Below are 20384 nucleotides of genomic sequence, written 5' to 3'. Positions count from 1 at the left end.
CTAACAGAGAGGAGAATGGAGAGAACAGGAAGCTGGGTGAGAGAGACACTGCCAGCCGCCACGATGAGAAACAGCATGTGAAGATGCTGGTAAGCCACGAGCCACGTGGCAAGGAATAGATTTATAGAAATGGATTAATTTAAGCTGTAAGAACAGTTAGCAAGGAGCCTGCCACGGCCATACAGTTTGTAAGCAATATAAGTGTCTGTGTTTACTTGGTCGGGTCTGAGCGGCTGTGGGACTGGCAGGTGAGAGAGGTTTGTCCTGACTGTGGGCCAGGCAGGAAAACTCTAGCTACAGTTTTCCTTAGAGGGTCACTTTTTGTGACTGCTTTGAGTGCCTTGTCCAGCGCCATAGGTTTGGCAAATGTGTGACATTCTGCATCCGCCAGAACGTATCACATAGAACATGTGCTTTGTTTCCATAAGGCCCCATCTAACTAACTGCTCCTCTCTCTTTCCTTTCCCAAGGTTTCTGCCATCCACTGACTTTTTTTCTCTTTCTCTCTCTCCTTTTAAAAAAATTGTTTATTTATTTAAGAATCATATAACCCAAGTTGGCTTTGAACTCAGTATGTATCTGAGGATGACCTTGAATCTTCTGCCTCTACCTGCCAGATAGTTTTGCATTTTCCAGAATGCCATATAATTTGGATCATACAATCTGTGGCCTTTCTGAATTGGCTTCTTATGCTCAGCAAAACACATATAAGTTTCCTTTTTGTAGTGTCTTTTTGTAGTGTGGTAGTACAATTTTTATGACTAAGAATTTTATCTTTAGTTATTAGAAATGCATGGGCTACTTTTCTCATTGTGCTTGAGTACCCTATTGAAGGATTTACTTGTTTTGTTATATAGTCTCAGAGGCATTTTGTCCGTCATAGCAGAGGAGGCCTGGACTATGCAGCCTCCACCATGGTAAACAGGAAACAGAGAACAAGACAGGGACAGATAATCCCATAGTCCCACCCTCAGGGCCCACCTCCTCTAGATAGGCCCCATCTTCGAAAGTTTCCAGAGCTTCCCCAAGTGGAGACCTAGGCTTTTAATACAATAGCATCTGGGGACATTTCATAAGTAAGCCATAGTGGGATGCATGCTTATGGTAGGTTCTGGGAAGGCCCAGAAACAAGAGCTACTTTGTTGCATGGGATTCACAAGAAAAAGGTGGAAGAGGATGACAGAATAGTGGCAGTGCTGTGCAGAGTTTCCCACAGTTCCTGGAGAAAAACTTGTATCACTGCAAAAGTTAGCATATCAAGGGAGAGTGTGAAAAAGGATGGAAGACAAAAGGAGGATCTATTTTGGCTACAGTGCTTCCGACTGACTACCTGGTATGACTGTTGTTTGCAAATTTTCTCTTGAAATATAGAAGTTTATTACTGTACTTGAAACAAAGTTAATTTCTGTGGCTTAATAATCCCAGTTTAGCTGCACAATGAGAATAGTGGCATTTTACAGTGGGAAGAAACCATCATGGCAACAGCTTGACTCATTTATTGTACAGATGACAAAAAGCTTTTCCAGAACAGAAGTAAAGACTGAAAGTAACTCTCTGAAGTTTGCTTCCAAAGGTCTTGTTCTCACAGTCTTTCTAAAGACACAGGAAACACAGGCAATAAAATTGCTAAACAGCTGGTTGTGAGTGATTCTAAGGAAGAGAGGATGATAGATGAGTTTGTTTGACCAGATCAGAGCTGGTCTGTATGATTATGAGCATCTTATCCACAGTGGTCTGAAGAAACCCTGAATAAAATAAGAAGACCAGTTAATGTAGGGGAGGAAGAAAGGAACAGAATCAAGAAAGGAGAAGAGGAGGTGGGCAGAGGGAAAGGTCTTTAGAGCATAAGTGGGGTCCTGATCCCGTTAGAAGAGGTTGCCTGTCTTTGGGGGTAAAAGAAAATGAGTGTGGACAATTTGGATGTTCCATACAGCCTGAGGGACACCTAGAAATGACATCAATTCAAGGAGGGATGTTGAATTCCTGCTGTCACCATCTAAGAAAAATCATAATTTGAGGTTAACACTCACAGATGGTTCCAGTTTGGTCCTTATTTCTCCAGTATTCCATGTTGACCTCCCATACTCTTCTAAGGCATTTGACATCTTACTGTGAGTGTTGTAGGGAAGTGCACCTGCTTGTGCTCGGCCTGGTCAGTGGCCCGCAGGACAGATCTCCCTGGAGGCTATGTGTGACTCTATGAAAATGACTGCAGGGAACTCATGTCTTTCGTTTTTGTTCCATTACTTTTCTTCTCTTTTGATTTGCACTCAACACTGGTTTTTAAAGTTTTCTCTGTGAAGCTCATCCTTTGAGTGATGGTTTAAATTGCTCTACCAAACGATTGTGTTTCTATAACAAAATAATTGAGGCTGAGTATTTTATAAGTAAAGACATTTATTTGCCTCCTCAACTTAAGAATATTTATTTTTATTTTATGTATATGAATATTTTTGCCTGTGTGTATGTCTGTGTACAATATGTGTGCAATGCCTGTGGAGGCCAGAAGAGGGTGTCAGATCCCCTGGAACTGGAGTTACAGATGGTTGTTAGCTATCATGTAAATGCTGAGGACAAAACTTGATGCTCTTTATCACTGAGCCACCGCTTCTGCCCTGGGTTCCTCTTTTCTTTTCTTTTTCTTTTCCTTTTTTTTTTTTTTTTTTGCATGCAGTGGGTGGGTGGGTGGGGGTCTGACGTGCATATCCAGACAACATGGCATTAGCATCCTTCATCCATGGCATTTACATTCCAGTTAAAACACCATTAATTACATCACAACATGGAGAGAAGTAGAAAGGGAAAAGACCCATGCCTGTGGAGTCTCACCCCATGCTTGCAAAGATGAACTCATACCTTTGAAGCCCAACCCACTTTGAGAGATAAGCATCGAACATAAATCTGTGCCTGGTTCTTGGAATGTGGCCCCATGCCCCTCATTACCCCATCATCACTGCTACACCATGGAGCAAGCTTCTAGCACATGGACTTTGGAAGAGCCAACCACATTCGACTCATGGCAGTTACTTTGCATCCTTTACCCATCTCTTGTAGGCAGGGGATTCTGTCACCACTGGGGATGAGGGCTGGTGGTATGGGGGATGGTAACAGAGAAAAGAAAGTCTTTTACAAGTAAAAGCTTACAGGTATCTCCATATTTTTTTCTGTGTTTTAATGACAAACACGGAATACGGTTTCTGCTCAGTAGCTCAGTGAACACAAACCTGAGGATGGACAGATGAAGAATAACCAAAAGCTAATACTTCACAATATCATCCTTATGTGCATATGTGGTAATGTTAATTTTGATTGACAACTTGATGGGATTTAGAATCACCATGGATACAAACCTCTGGACATGTCTGTAAGGGAGGGTCTAGTTTGGGTTAATTGTGATGAGAAGACCCATCAGTGGGTGGCACTGTCCCATAGGCTGGTGATCTGGTTGACTTTTGTTAGGTTGGCACAAAGTCATGTTATCTGGGAATAGGGACCCTCAGTGGAGGGACTGCCTCCATTAGATTGGCCTGTAGGCAAGTGTGTGTGGGCATGAATCACATAGGAGGTCCCAGCTCACTGTGGGCAGTGCTATTCCTGGGTAGGTGGTTCTGGGTTGTATGAGAAAGCAAACTGAGCAAGCTATGGAGAGCAAGCCATAGCATTAAGCGGTGTTCCTCCATGGTCTCTAATTCAGCTCTTGTCTTCAGGTTCCTGCTTGAATTCCTGCCCTGACTTCCCTCAAGATCAACTGAACGAACCATTCTCTTCCTCAAGTTGCTTTTGGTCATGGTTGGTGTTTATCACAGCAACAGAAGCGTAACTAGAGCATCGGGGGTCCCAGACTGAATAAAAAGAGACAATAAAGAAGGCACTGCATCCATCTCTCTGTGCTTCCTGACTGTGGAAGCATTGGGACCAGCCATCTCAGGCTCTAGCTGCCGTGACATCCCCCATCATGATGGATGGCACCCTTGAACTGTGAACCAGAATCATCCTGTTCTTCCTTAAGGTGATGCTGTTACATGTTCTGTTGCAGTAATGTGCAAAGTAGCTTGTGCACACGTTCGTCTTAATTTCTGAGAAAATCTGGCACCACTGAGAAACTTCACAATATTTCCAAATATATAGCTGATTCCAGTGTTGTCCAGAGGGGAAGTTTATGGCTTCTTTGTGGATTGCAGTTGCTTTCATACTGAAGCCTTTTAGTTTAAACCCAGTAAAATGGTATCTTTTCTTGACTTTCAACTTCATCGTATAAATATATCTGTCTACACGTTACCAGTGCTAGATTCTCAGTCTTTAGTTAAGAAAGTGACACTAGAGGATATCAGTCTCCCCCACAGGGAGTAATTGAAATATGGATTGCTGGGTACCCCTTCTTGGCAGGGATCTTAATTTAGCAAATTAGGGTGTGCATGAAAAATATATATATTTATCGAGTTCCCAGCTGATGCTTATGCTTCTGGGGTCAAATCACTGGTTTTATGAAGTAGCATCTATGGAAAAATTCTATAAATGTATACCATAAGATTATTGTACTTAAGTCTCTATGTCCATATGGCATAAACACCTCGTGTTGACCCATCCAAAGCCTGAACATATGTGAGACAGTATACAGGAGAAGTGGGAAGACACTTCATTTGGAAATTGATACCATGATCATCTATATGGCTTAAGTTAGCCTCAGCATCCCAATTTCAAATTATTTAATTCTTTTCAGTAAAAACTGGACAGTACAATTTTTTTATTTTGGTTGGTTTTTCGAGACAGGGTTTCTCTGTGTAGCTTTGGTGCCTGTCCCGGCTCTCGCTCTGTAGACCAGGCTGGCCTCGAACTCATGGAGATCCGCCTAGCTCTGCCTCCTGAGTGCTGGGATCGAAGGCATGCGCCACCCAGGACAAAACTGAACAGAGCATACATAATTAAGCAGAATTTAACATTTGTACTCCTAGCAGAGATTTCATATAAGCACACTCACAGAACAATAAAAAAATAAATCTGTACTTACACATAGGTTTAATCTTCTGGGGAAGAAACACCGTCTCTGCAATAGACCCGTGAGAGGGGAACAGGGCAGTCCTGATCAAGGGCCCTTAAGAAGGACATTCCCGTGGGTACGTGTGTGGTGGGCCCGGGGTGAGGATCAGTATTTACAGTGAATTTGTGACTCGTGGACTAGGAGCGGGATCAGTTGGTGCTTCCTTTGCAGAAATGGGGATGGCAGGAGAGGTAGACAGGTCATCGAGGAGCTCTTCACATGGCTCACACATGCCTTTTTGCATTCATAAACCAACTAATTAATTGATTTTTAAAAAAATTTTTGAGACAGGGTACAGAATTCACACTGTAGTTTAGGCGGCGATCTTTCTGACCCAGAGTTCCCAGCGCTGACTGAAGACCGGGACCACTATGCTCATCCCGGCTTTCTCCTCTCAGAGGAGGAGCTTTCTCTAAGCTCCGGAGGGCCTTCCTGCTGGGTTAGCCAGGCCCACCCAAGCTGCAGGATGATCTTCCTTAATTAAAGTCAACTGAGCGAGGACTTACACTGAATCTGCCGAATCCTTCCACAGCCACACTCAGATTAGTGTCTGATTGAAAAAAACCGGGAACTCCAGCTCAGCCAGGTTGACACAGCCAAGCACCACCGCAGAGAGCGGGGCTCTGCCGATGGGAAGGTACAACAGTGGTTTTGAGGGTCAGGAGCATGAATCTGCCCGTTTTACATTTAAGTCTACTGTGTACTCAAGGATTGTCTTTTAATAGGCGTGGGGAGAAAAAGAAAGGATAGACGTCTTTAGTGGTGGTTTTTAAAAGCGTGGGAAGCTGGATGTGAGCAGAGTTGTTTTGAGGAACCAAGGGCTAGCTCACCTTTGGAAAGAAAGTTGCCTCTGGAAGAGTGAACCTGGAGCCCTCGGTTGGCTGATCATTTGCACTAGTAAATGTATCACTGAGCTGGCAGCGGAGACACTGAAGACTAAAGACGCCTTGGTTGGCAGGTTGGAGGTGTAGTCTTCCATGGAAACTGACTGCCTTTTGGCAGTCGGGGCATGTGATGGGAGGTGGTTAGGTAGGCGGCTGTTTGTTTATTTAGTGAATCTTGAAAATGATGATGGGTCTGAAAGAAGTTCTTGTGGGTTAGTGATTAAAGATCCAGCCTTCATTTAAAATTCCAGCATCACCCGGGATTCCATCATGCAGCAACGTCAGATATACTAATAAGGATGTTAGGCAAAGCTTCATCTCCTTTGCAGAGTGAGAAGTGGGTGTGGTATTCATGGGCACCAGACTGGAGTCTTCCACTTCCACAGCCTGCTGTGAGCAGAGTGGTCTATAGACAGGAGAAAACTCCATTTAGGTAATTTTCACTTTTCAGAATGGAATTGCCTGAGAAAGGAATCTACATGACACCCGCCAGTTTCAGCGTATATAAGAGTAACCCAGCAGGGATGGAATAAGGGAAACACAAGGCTTTATCTTCTCTTTCATCTGGTCCCTTACCACAGCGCCTCCTCAAATCACTTAGATGGATCTGGGTTCCTGAAGGTCCTCAAGTTTTACTTCTCAAGTTTTTGGTCATTGATCGTTTCCTTCCCAGATTTCTTTCTTTGAAAGTGCCGGGCCCTGTGATGAATACTCCCATGGCCTGTTTTCAGTTCTCAGCTTCCGAGGTGTGATCTCACAGTGGTGCTCCTGTCAGGCTAGTACCCAGTTCTGGCGTGCTATGAAGACTTAGCTCTATCTGCACCACTTCGTTTCTTTCCTTGAGAACAAGGATGGGCTAGAGATACTTTCACATCTAGGGCTGGGAGATGGCTCAGTGGGTGCCCGGTGAGTGTGAGGACTTGAGTTCAGGTCCTCAGTGAGCAGATAAAAAGCTGAGTGTGGCCCTGTGTGTAGCTCCAGTGTTGGTGGGAGTGGGGAGCAAAATCAGATGGATCCCTGGGGTTTGTTGGCCGGCCAGTCTAGCTGAATCCATAAGCTTCAGGGTTAAATAAGAGACCTTATCTCAAAATGTAATGGTGGAGAACAGTAGAGGCAAGACACCCGACATTCACCTCTGACTCCTACTTGTGCATGTGTGCGTACCCACACCGACAAGTACATACACACACACATACACACACATATATACACACACACACGTAAACACGCCATATATAGGCACACACACTACACACTATCACACACACACACACATACACACACACACACACACACACACACACACACACACACACACGAGAGAGAGAGAGAAAGAGAGAGAGAGAGACAGAGAGAGAGAGAGAGACAGACAGACAGATAGAACAAACTAACCGAATAAATTAGCAAAAGGATACTTCACTCCCAGAGGAAGAAAAAGCCATTCTTGGCTGTTTGTGTTGGAGTTTCATGGCTGTTCTAGTAGAACAGTCACTGTTGATGTGTGTGTGTGTGTGTGTGTGTGTGTGTTTTCCTTTCCATTACATTTATAACTAGGAGCTAGCTTAAAGGTCTGTTTCTGACATTTGAAGAATGATGCTAATGCCAAGGCTCATGACATTTATGTGAGTTTCCCAGGATCGCATAGTCCTGAGAGACGTGATCTATATTACTTAGAAGCATGAGGAGTATGAGGAAATGAATGGTTCCCAGCAGTGGGGTGCGTGGCTGTAGCACCTGAGGGACCTTTCTGAAATACTGAGAGCCGTATAAATACACAGCACCCATCCTTCTCACGGCAGACTTGCTCTGTGGTCACCACACAAAAGGAAAATAGGGCGCAGCTACTCTCAATATGAGATTCTCTTTCTCCAGTCCTTGAATTAGCCAAGCGCTGCATGCTCACTGGAGGTATAGGCCAGCGGAATTCTGCTCATCCATCTCCTCTTCAATGAGTCGCTTAGCTTCTGTTGAGTCACAGGTAAAGGAGGTGAAACGAAAACATCTTTCAACCCTCAGGGTCTGTGATGATTGTCTAGCTCCTCATGGTTCAAGATCTAACACCAGGGGGCTGGAGAAATGGCTCTGTCAGTAAAGAGCTTGTTGCATAAGCGTGGAGGCCTGAGTTCTATCCCTCCCACTCACAGAAAAGCTGAGTGTGCTGTTACATGTCTGTTATAGATCTAGCGCTGGAGAGGTAGAGACGGGGACCCCTGGGGCTCACTGGCCAGCTTGTTAGTTTTTTAGCTGCGTTGTGTTCTTACCCAGCAAGGAAATGCCACGAAACACGACAGAATCCGCTAACAAAGAGTTTTATTAAAGGTAAAGGGACAGAGAGTGAACAGGCCTGCGGGAAACACGTGTGTGGAGAGAGGGAAGCCAGGAGCATGGCGCCTGATTTTAAATGCTGGGCGTGGACAGATCAGCGTCACTACTACACGCAAGCGCGTAGGTCACATGGCCACGTTGCGCGCTTACGTGGCCAGTGAAACGTCACGCATCTCAGTCGCGCGAGATGCCCTGACCCGGAAATGGCTATCCTGACCTGGGCCTGGCTAGACAGAAGTGTCCGCCAGGCATATGCGAACACGCCTGACCGTGGGGGCGTGTTGTAAATCTTTCACAGCTAGCCTAGCCAAATCAGTGAACTCTAGTTTTATTGAGAGACCATATTTTTTTTTTTAAAAGGTGTGGGGCTGAAGGGATGGCTCAGTGGTTAAGAGCACTTAACTGCTCTAGCAGGTGATCTGGGTTCAATTCTCAGCACTCACATGGTGGCTCAGAACTGTAACTCCAGTTTTAGGGATCTGACTCCTTGTTCTGGCTTTTTTTTTGTTTTTTTTTTGTTTTTTTTTTTGTTTGTTTGTTTGTTTTTCAAGACAGGGTTTCTCTGTGTAGCTTTGCGCCTTTCCTGGAACTCACTTGGTAGCCCAGGCCGGCCTCGAACTCACAGAGATCCGCCTGGCTCTGCCTCCCGAGTGCTGGGATTAAAGGCGTGCGCCACCACCGCCCGGCTGTTCTGGCTTCTTTTGAACTGCTAGTTCATGTGTAACTCATCAGGCTTCTACATGGTACCCACATAAACATGCAGGCAAAACACTCAAACACATTAAAAAAAAAAAAAAGAAAGTTGACCATGGTTGAGGAAAGCATCTGCTTCCACACATGTATATTACACACGTGCGCATATATGTGTGTATGCAAAATATATAATATCTGTGGGAAAGAAGACTTAAGTTAGATGGTTTGCCTTTGCTGGGAAGTGTTGAGTCAACTATTATTATTTGTATCCCAGAAAGATTTATGTATGTGTAAACAAAGGGCCTTTCAGCTCCTCTTAACAGTGATGGTTACTATCTTGAATTGTGTTAATATCACCCCAGACAGAACTATAGCTTTTTGTCTTTCTGGGATATATTTGAATCATTTCAACAGAGCTTGTAATTCCACATCAAATCCTGACTAACAATAAAAAGGAGTTCAGTGGATGAGGATTATCATAAGAGCAGAGAAAGGAATCTGTAGTAAATCCTCAAGTTAATGAGGTACCCCATGCAGGAGTGTGTATCTCAGGAGTGTGTATGAAAACTGTCTCTGTGAACCGGTCTGATCCTGCGCTTGAGAAATGATGAGAGTCTCTAAAGCTGAGCCCACCAGCTGATTAGGCCCAGCCTCACCCCTCTCTCAGATATGTGGTCCTACTGCTGTTCCAGTTCCAGTTGTTTGTGTTCCCAGGCCCCGCCATCTCCCCAGGATCCCCGTTAGGCATCCATCTGCCTTGACTTGTTGCCTCCATCCTGCTGTGTTTGAGGCAAGACTAACAGCTTTCCTTTATTGCTGTTTGTCCATATTGCTAAAGACTGTGGGAAAATATGTGGATTGACAAAAGTAATAAGTCTCAGAGAGTGAATCTCGAATTACACGAATGTGAGCATGCTTGGAATCCTCCAAACTGTAAGCGGGGCTTAGCGTACACCCGCGGAAGGCTTCTTTGCTGACTCGGTGAATACTCCCTGCTTCTTGTGTGGTGGTTTTGCTTTTCCCCACTGGGCTGTTCATGTGGAGAACTTGCTGGGAGAAAACAACACAGAAAAACACAAAACAAAGCAAAAAGCAAACCACCCAGATTCATACAGAGAAGAGACAATGGCAAGACCAGCTCCAATAATATGTAAAGACCTTGGTGGCTACTGGGTCATCAGTCAGCAGATTCGGGCAAGTGGCCTCCATAGTCTCTTTCTGTGTGGTGGAAGGGTATTGAAAGTTGTTTTTTTAATGTGTGTGTGTGTGTGTGTGTGTGTGTGTGTGTGTGTGTGTGGTGTGTGCACCCCTGTGACTAAACATAGATACCGTTTCAGATGAAAAAAGAGTGGGAAAGTAGAATTTGAGCTTGAAACAGAGAAGTGGAACCCCTTCTTCCAACACACACACACACACACACACACACACACACACACACACACACACACGCACCATGGCTATAAGCCGGGCACAGACTATGTCTTCATCTCTTGGTGGAGACATGTCTTAGGCCCAAGGTTCATTCTCACAGGCTGAGCACTGAGGTTGCCTTCAGCACTATATCTCCTTTTGATTGTTCTGTTTAGAAGCCCCCCACCCCCCACCCCAGTTCCCTGCAACAGGATCAAAGCAATCCATTCTCAGTAGGAACTATACTGTGAGAGTCTTTCACAAAGCTAGCGATAAGCTTTTGAATTCTCTCTCTCTCATGATGCTGGGCGGTGCAGCTAGCTGAAGCTCTCTATCAGCTTCCCAGTAATGGGAAAGAAGCAGTCAGGATTCTACTATGTTGTGTTGCTGACCCACAGCCTTCAGTAGGAGAGGTGTTTTCCTGTCTTTTGTGTGTACAGGGAGTTAATGGAACAGGGCTTCCCAGAAAGTCAAGGAACATGTGTTTCTTTACTGTGCTTTTCACCCCTCTATCCCTACCCAGGATGCCTTTGTTTCCGTCAGCCTGAAAAGTCAGTGGTGGAGGATAATGGGAAGTGGAAGCGAGGGTACCATCCTCTCGCCTTGAACAGAGATGGTAGACACTTCCAGCTGCCTCTTTGTCCTGGAAGAGAGACTCATGGCTGCAAATGCGTATTTGTACCTGAAGACCATAGTTCCATTTTTTTCTAGGAAGTTCCATTTCCTCTACCAACTGGATGTTGGTACCTCTCACCTCCCCGTTTAGATACTAGACACAATGCCTCACATCTGACTTCTTCATTAGCTTTTGTCCTACTTAACTCTAGATATCACTGCCAGTCAAATCCTGCCGTCGTGATGCTGCCCTCCCAGCAGGGCTACTGTGACCAGACTGTTCCCTTTGGATGTTCTGTGAGTGAAAAGGGCCAAGTGTTCAATGACTGGCTCCCCTCAAAGCCACCCTCCCCTCACTGCAGGCCGACCAGCAAAGTACCAGAGTATAGAAAGTCGGGAGCATTTTTATTATCCAATTTCCTCAGCCTCCTCATGTGGATCACTTGTCCCATCTGTCTTGGTGGTGGTTCGAATGAAAATGGACCCCACAGGCTCATAGGGAGTGGCATTATTTAGAAGGATTAGGATATGTGGCCTTTTTGGAGGAAGTGTGTCACGGAGGGTGGGCTTTGAGGTTTCAGAAGCTGAAACCAGGCCCAGTGACTTACTCTCTTCCTGCTGCCTGCTGATCCAGATGTAGAACTCTCAGCTACCTCTCCAGCACCATGTCTGCCTGTGAGCTGCCATGATTCCCACCCTGATGTGAATGGACTAAACCTCTGAAACTGTAAGCCAGCCCCAGTTAAATGTCTTCCTTTATAAGAGTTTCTGTGGTCATGGTGTCTCTTCACAGCAACAGAACAGTGAGATAGTTTTCCCTTTAAATTAATAATTTTGTTACAGGGAAATCAATCCTATATAACTAGGTCCAAACATTGACAAAACTTTATGCTCAAAAATACTCTTCTATCCTCCTTTGAATATCCGATAGCATGAGAGAGAGAGAGAGAGGGAGAGAGAGAGAGAGAGAGAGAGAGAGAGAGAGAGAGAGAGAGAGAGAGAGAGAGACTGGCAGAGGCTTAGGGACTGGCTGTAGGTACATCTTGGCAAATCTTACACAGATGTCATTCAGAAATCATGAGAGTGCTTGATCTGGATCTTACCATGATCTCTTTATTACATCTCCATCCTCTGCGTTCTTATCATACTGACTCTTTTTTGTGAGTTTTTGTGTTCCCACAGTTGTCTCACGGCAGCCTTCTGTTTTCTGTACCACATTGTCTATTAATCCTTTGTTCTGAGTTCCTGGTTGAGGTAAAAATGCTCCCTTCTTTCCATTTTGGCCCATATTTGGGGTTTGCCCAAATATTTTATTTTATTGTTTCATAAGTTAGCATTCATGCCAAATTTATTAAAATTAATCTTGGCATAATTAGCTATTATTCTATATAGTTTATGTTTTCTATAATTGATAACAAAGTAATTTTTTTTTTAACCCTCCTTCCACAGCATTGTGACTCTGGGAAAATGTTGCAAAGCCCTTCTGAACATCTGCAGACTCCTTTTGCGACTCTGCTCAACACATGGCTTTGGGGGCTGGCTGCCCACCCCTCAGATCCAGGAGAGCCAATGGGCATTCAATAGGCCCATGGGCATCAGGAGGAGCTGCGTTTACCTGCCCCAGCTCTGGAAAGTTGTTGATCCCATGCTGCCACAGGCGTTTCTATTTAGTCCGCAGTCAAGTAGCACGCTATCTGCTCTACACTTGGATATGTGTGTCCCATGTTGGGCCCCAAATATTATCAGACTTTCTTTGTCCCACCAGCTCCTAAGTAACGACACCGAGACTTATTAGTAAGTATGAAAGTTTGGCTTTAGTTTAGGCTTATTTACAACTAATTCTTAAAACAAATTATCCCCGCTGGGCGGTGGTGGCACACGCCTTTAATCCCAGCACTTGGGAAGCAGAGGCAAGTGGATCTCTGTGAGTTCGAGGCCAGTCTGAAGTGAGCTCCAAGAAAGGCGCAAAGCTACACAGAGAAACCCTGTCTCGAAAAAAACCAAAAAAACCAAACCAAACCAAAAAACTCTTTTTTTTTTTTTTTTTTTTTTTTTTTTTTTTTTGTGGTTTTTCGAGACAGGGTTTCTCTGTGTAGCTTTGCGCCTTTCCTGGAACTACGCTTTGGAGACCAGGCTGGCCTTGAACTCACAGAGATCCGCCTGGCTCTGCCTCCCGAGTGCTGGGATTAAAGGCGTGTGCCACCACCGCCCGGCCAACAAAAAACTCTTAAACTATCCCATTTATATTAATCTATGTTATGCCACTTGGCTTGTAACCTCTGCTCAGTATCATGAGTCCTACTTCCTCTCTGTCTGGAGAATTCCACCTCTTCTCAGAGTTTCTATCTCTTCCCAGAAGTCCCGCCTATCCTTTCCTGCTTAGCTATTGGCCATTCAGCTCTTTATTAAATCAACTAGAAGGTACCTTTTACACCATGTGATCAAATATCGTGCAAAAAATTACCAGACTTCAAAAACAGTGATGAGAGAGGTTTGGCACTGTTCCCATTGTCTGCACGTAGATGGTCAGTTTTCCCAGCACCATTTATGAAGAGGCCCTTTCCCCAACATCTATTTCTGGCATTTTTTGGTTTTTGTTTGTTTTTTTTTTGGAGACAGGGTTTCTCTGTGTAGTTTTGGTGCCTGTCTTGGATCTCGCTCCATAGACCAGGCTGGCCTCGAACTCACAGAGATCTGCCTGGCTCTGCCTCCCAAGTGCTGGGATTAAAGGCGTGCCCCCCCGTGGCATTTTTGTTCTTTAGGCTGAAGATGATTTGGTTTATTTTTAGGACCCTTATTCTGTTCCACAGGCCTCTGTACCTGTTTTATGCCAGTATCCTACTTTTCTTTGTTAATGTGGCTCTGTAATTGTGAGGAGTGTTCCACGGTCTTTTTCCAAGGAGGCTTTGGCTGTTCAGGCTTTTTTGTGTTTTTGCGTGTATTTTAGGACTTTTGTCTCATTTTAAGAAAGAATGACACTGGCATTCTGATGGGGAATTTGACTGAGACTTATCACTCAGAGAAATGTAAACATTAGCAGTATCATTTCCAGGCCCCACATGGACACTGCCCTCCTTCGGGTGTTTTCAGTTGCTTTCATCAGTATTTTGGTATTTTCAGTGCAGAGGTCTTTCATTTCCTTCGCTAAAATTCTGGTTTTGTTTCATGATTCACCCCCACTCATCAATGGTCTTAGATGTACAGAAAGGCTTCTGAATTTTTATGTTGATTTTGTATTCTGAAACTTTACTGAATACATTGTTATTATTATTTTTATTTTTATTTTGCAATACAATTCAGTTCTACATATCAGCCACGGATTCCCTTGTTCTCCCTCCTCACGCCCCCCTCACCTTCCCCCCAGCCCACCCCCCATTCCCACCTCCTCCAGGGCAAAGCCTTCCCCGCGGACTGAGATCAACCTGGTAGACTCAGTCCAGGTAGGTCCAGTCCCCTCCTCCCAGGCCGAGCCAAGCGATCCTGCATAGGCCCCAGGTTTTAAACAGCTGACTCATGCAATGATTTTTTTTGTAGAACTTTGAGGTTTTTTTCTACATGGAGAATGTATGATTTGTAAACTGAGTTATTTATTTCCTCTCTTCCTGTTTGTATGTCTCTTCTTTCTCTTTGCCTAACTACTCTAGCTAAACCTTCTAGTGAAATAAATATATAACACATACATAAATGCATAATATACATATATATACACATATACATATGTAGTAAGTCTATACATATACTTACTTCTTACATATATATGTCTATGTAAGAAGTAAAATATGTAATAAGTAAGTAATACACATATACATACACAAGCACGCACACACACACACACACACACACATATATATATATGTATGTATAAAGAACAATGTGGGTAAAAGACATAAATGACTTAATTCTCTCAAACTACTTGAAGAAAACCTACTAGGAATCTTGAAGATATTAGTACAGAAATAATTTTCTGGTATGGGTTCTCAAAAGTAAAACCTGACTACTGGGATTGCACCAACAAGCTTCTGTATAGCAAAAGAACAAGTCAACAGTTTAAGCTGTTTGGCATACAAAATCAGAGAAAATATTTGTCAGTTATTCATCAAACAGGGAACCAGTGATTTGTAGCAGGATGCATGGAACTGGAAGCTGTGGTTAGGCCAGATAATCCACACAGATAAACCAGCATTATGCATTCCCTCCTGTATCTGGAAGCTGAAATGATTGACCTGAAAATAGAGGCGTGATTAGTAGATATTGGGAACAGTAAGGGGAGGTGTGTGGAGAGAGGGAGGCTGATGTTAATCAATGCATGGTATATGCATGCATCGAAATGTTACACTGTACCTTATTGATATGTACAGTTACTACATGCTAATTTTTAAAATGCAATGATAAGGGCAAAGACAGATTTCAGTAATATAAGAATAAAAATTTAGAGGCCCGGAGAGGCATCGGATACCCTGGAGCTGTAGTTATGGTGCTTGTGAGCTACATGATGTGGGTGCCAGGAACCAAACTCAGGTTCTCTGGAAGAGCAGCAAGTGCTTATAGCTGTTCTGCTTTGTCCCCAACAAAGAAAATTCCTGCTTAAAGATAGTAGTTTCAGTTTTTAGTTTTAACATATCATATGGTAAAGTAGTTTAAAAGGCAAGTTTTGCCACTTGATGAGATATAATTGTTTCAAAATGGTTTTCTGGGAATATGTAATAAAGATAGTACTTACGTTATAATATTTACATTTTATTGTATCTGTGTCTTTAAGGAGGGGGCACTGCGTGTGTCGTTTGGCATGTGTGTGTAGAGGTCAGAGGACAGCCCGAGAGAGTGGGTTCTCCTTCTACCACATGGTTCCTGGGGATCAAACTCAGGTCATTAAGCTTAGGGAGATGAGGGCTTTTATCTGTTGAGCCTGTTCACCAGCTCTCATACAGATATATGAATCTTCATATACATTCTATATACATATATATGCATATATATGCCATATACAGAAAATCAGAATTATGTAAAAAAAAAAAAAAAGTAAAAAAGAAGAAAATAAAACCCCAGATTCCATTTAGACAAGTGAAAAAGAAAATCAATTTTGCAGATGTTAACAATAATATTGTTTGGGTTAGTGGGAGTATGTTTGATTTATTCCTAATTTTTTATTTTTGTTATTTTCCATACTTAACATACATTACTTCTAAAATGGACAATGCTAAAAAAAAAGATTTTAAAATAGGACACCCACACATAATGGTTCCCCTGCTCTGATTTACATAAATGTGTGATTTTAAGCAGAAGCCCATTTGTGAAAACCCCACTTTCCATTACAGTTTGTCACTCTGGGCAGTTATTAAGGAGCCTTCCCACCTTCAGGAATATAAACCTATTTCTTTAGTTCTGCAGCCCGAGTTAAAAGGTAGAGTGAGTCCTAACATTTCTTTTCTAAGAAAGAACATCAATTTCTGCACAGACTCTCTACCCAGCACTGAAAATGTCACAAGGAAATTGTAGTCCTTAACCTAAAAGCTTAAAATCTAAATTATATGGATGAATCAGTCAGACTCATGAATAATATGAAAAGGTCTTTTAATCGTAAAAACGCTGGACAATGAAATGAATCATTTTGAGGTTGGCTCTTTCAGTGGAAAAATGAGATTCCCCCACCCTCCTCAGAAATATTTGAAACAGTAAATGTTGCGGTTGGAAATCTTTCAGACGGTGTGGAGGGAAATAGAGCTACACACAGGATAGAGACACAGTGAGCACTTAGGAGGTGGAGGGTCAGCCCCAGGCGACAGGAGCGGCTGGTGAAGTGTAAGCGGAGTTCTGATCACCGACCTGTGAATTCTCTCTACAGACTCTGTAACACAAGGACCAAACTTCAGAGGTTTATAAGTTAGGGCCTTTGGAAGGCAGCTGTGCTCACTACTCTACCACCAATGCGGATAGTTAAGGCATTTGGAAAGAAAGAATCCACCCTATTCAGGGACAACATACTCATGAACAGGAGGGGTCAATTATCTTTACTCCTGTTGTAATCATTCATCTCAAAACAGAGGGTGCTTGCCACTGGTGCTGAGTGCTCTGCAGTGCTGGACAGTAATTAATGCAAAGGAGGGGTGCATTTAAGGAGTCCATCTAAAAGTATTAGGTCAAACAAACAAACAAATAAACAAACCCTCATCTCCAAATCACAAACCAACTAATCATGTCTTTTTGATTCAGGAAAAAAGACCTTTCACAAACAGCATCCAGACCTTGGAATTGATGCTGCAATTTAGACATGTAGAGGAAACTATTTTTCCCCTAACAGATTATTTCCTTCCCTTAGAGACCTGATTTACTGGCTAGTGAGGAACGTGGTCTAAGTGTGCAGTCCAATTTCAGCCACTGCATGATAATTTCAAAGGTCTTATGAAGTCCTTTTGTCCTAGACTCTGCCCTGAGATGCAGTCCAGCCATCTGTGGTCTTTGTAAGAGTGATCATCGTGCTGTGGTCCAGCCCAGTCCTGGATTCTGCCCTGGATGCTCTCTGTATTATGCCCTGGGTGCTCCCTGGATTCTGTCCTGGGTGCTCCCTGGATTCTGCCTTGAGTGCTCCCTGGATTCTGCCCTGGGTGCTCCTTGGATTCTGCCCTAGATAGTCTCTGGTTTCTGCCCTGTGTGTTTTATCTCTGCTGGCCTTGGAGCAGATTTTCCTCTTCTCTTGAGTCTCTTTGGATCTTGTGTCTTTTTCACATGGTTACGTTTGACCTGAGGAAGAACTGGTACTCTCCAGGGCTTAAGTAGTGTTATGGGATTGGCCCCATTTCCCTTTAACGCCCAACAGCACCAGGGAGATTTGTTACATTGTTTACTTGAACTGAATTTCCATGTGCCCATTTATGTGTGTTGTGTATGTGAATATGTGCATGTATTTATGTGTTTCTATGTCTCTCTCTCGTGTGTGTGTGTGTGTGTGTGTGTGTGTGTGTGTGTGTGTGTGTGTATGTGTGTGTGTGTGTGTGTTTTGTGGTGGTAAAAAAGGTGAGGAGAGAAAACAAGTTAATAAAAGCAGTATCTGCTCAGTGCTAGGCTTACATAGCCTTCATAATCATATTCAATCTCCAGAAAATTCAGTGCTAATTGTTATGATCACTTCCGATTGTTCTTTAAATGATTTATTTTTATTATTTATGTTTATGTGTATGTGTGTGTGTGTGTGTGTCTGTGTGTGTCTGTGTGTCTGTGTGAGTAAATGCCATGTATGTGTAGCTGCTTGTGGAGGCCAGAAGAGGGTGTCAGATCCCCTGGGCTAGGGTTACAGGTAGTGGTGGTTGCTAGGAATCAAACTCACGACCTCTGGAAGAACAGCAATCATGCTTAACCACTGAGCCATCTCTCTAGCCCCCTTCATAAAAAATCTGGCCTGTGTATGTGTGTGTGCATGTATGCATGTTTGCATGTGTGTATGCACATGTGTGTGGAATCCTGAGGTTGACATCCAGTGTCTTTTTTTACTTGTTCTCTACTTTATTAGGGCAGACTCTCTTGATAAACTTGAAGCTCAGTGTTTTGGCTAGCCTGGCTACCCAGGTTGCTCCAGAGGTTTCCCATCTCTGGCTCTTACAGTCGAGGAATGCATCAGGGTGAGGGGCACTGTGCACAACCAGCTTTTACAAGGGTCTGGTGATCTGAACTCCAGTCCTCAGGCTTGCTGGCTTGCCTGCTGAGCCATCTCCAGAGCCCTATCCTGTGATCAGTGAAGAAAGATACAATGTCAGGACCAGAGCCCATGTCAGTTTACACTCATCCTATCATCTCTTGGAAGTGGTAAAAACTAGAAAATATTATAACCCCGGGGTTCATTTTCTAGTATGGATGCAGCATCTATCACAAGTTATTCTCATTTTTTTTTTTCAGAAGAGGTCTAGAATGATATTGGGTAATATCTTCATGCTGTTTCTAAAATGTTTTCAAGTTTGCAAGAGCGCACTGGTGTTTAACTTTGTTCTAATATGCTTCTCTTTGGTGTTTAGTAAGAATAAACATGTTTCCACTTTTACTTAAATATAGCTGTATTTTTTTTCCTCACACAGATTTCCATCTAATTTCCATTTCAATAGTGGGGTATTGTTGCTGCTTTTATACATTTTAATGAGAGATAATATGTTGTAAGAAAAGTCATATTTAATGTAAAATATTGGTTGTGGTCAGCTGATTTTTTTTCCAATTGAATTTTTTGAAAATAAATTCATTACTCATATTGATGAGTTTCTCAAAGACGTTTTCCTTAAAGTATATCATGCTTTTTGCCCATATTGACCCCCTATAGCCTCTACTTACTTCCCCACTTCTCTCCAGATAGTTTTGTTTCTACTTGCATGAATTTTTGTATCAAATGTTTTGTAATCTTTCTACTCCTCCACATTGGGACTTTGAATAGAACTGTAACACTTTCAGAAAGTAACTTTGGGGTTGATGAGATCACTCAGTGGCTAAAGGCGCTTGCTGCCAAGTCTGAGTTCAGTCCTCAGGAACCACCTTGTGGAAGACAAGAACTGACTCACATGAGTTGTCCCTTGACATCCATATTCATCCTGTGGCAGTGTAGACAGATAGACAGATAGACAGACAGACAGACAGACAGACAGATACACACACACACACACACACACTAATGTAATAAGTAAAATATTAACAAGATAAAAAGCTAACTTGAAGGAAATATTTATCAAGTCTAAATTATACTTTATTTTTTAAAGCTTTTCTTTATATTCCCCATTTAAAATTATTATTATTATTATTATTATTATTATTTTGAGATGAGATTTCTCTGTGTAGCCCTGGCTATCCTGGAGCTCTCTCTGTAGACCAGGCTGGCCTCAAACTCACAGAGCTCCACCTACCTCTGCCTCCCTCCCACTTAAAATTTTTATAAAATTTCTGTGCTGCTTTTCCAAGAGTGTTTTCTAATTTTATCTTATTGAGAATGGATCTCTCTTATCATGCTCTAGCTAGCTACCTTTTACAGAATATATGACTTCTATGAATTCTTAAAGTTATTTTATTACCTCTAGTACATTTTCTTTAATGGATTCATTTGGCCCTTTTGATTATGCAATTATTCTAGTTACTTATAATGGATTTTTCAGTCCCTGATATTGTTTTTGCATCTTATGTGAATCTTAATATTTACTCCTACAGCTGTATTAGAAAAACAATTGTAGAAGAGGCATCAATTAATTTGCCTGTTCTGTGCAGCTTCCTTTCCTAACAGTTCCTTCCTAATGGCAGAGTGTATAGACACTGCTGAGGGATGAAAAACACAAGCACTTGCTCAAGGGAAGCCAGAATGCTGAGAATAGACAGTTCTCAAAAGATGTAGCCCAGAGGTTTCCTTAGTTTTTGTAGGACCATACCGTAAATTTATTAAGAATGGCATATGATATATG

General features: G+C 42.9%; 1 long non-coding RNA gene across 1 annotated transcript in view; it reads left to right on the top strand.

The window, feature by feature from the left end:
• Positions 1-20384, top strand: part of LOC131922574 (uncharacterized) — a 35026-nt gene that overhangs the window by 1461 nt on the left and 13181 nt on the right. Inside the window, exon 2 of the long non-coding RNA XR_009382329.1 lies at positions 3708-4009. This is a non-coding gene — a long non-coding RNA (uncharacterized LOC131922574). The remainder of the gene's footprint in view (positions 1-3707; positions 4010-20384) is intronic.

The sequence above is a fragment of the Peromyscus eremicus genome, chromosome 12 (genome assembly GCF_949786415.1).
Source record: "Peromyscus eremicus chromosome 12, PerEre_H2_v1, whole genome shotgun sequence".
Taxonomy (NCBI): Eukaryota; Metazoa; Chordata; class Mammalia; order Rodentia; family Cricetidae; genus Peromyscus; species Peromyscus eremicus.
The sequence above is the reverse complement of the archived record's forward strand: the minus strand, read 5'-3'. Positions and strand labels throughout refer to the sequence as shown.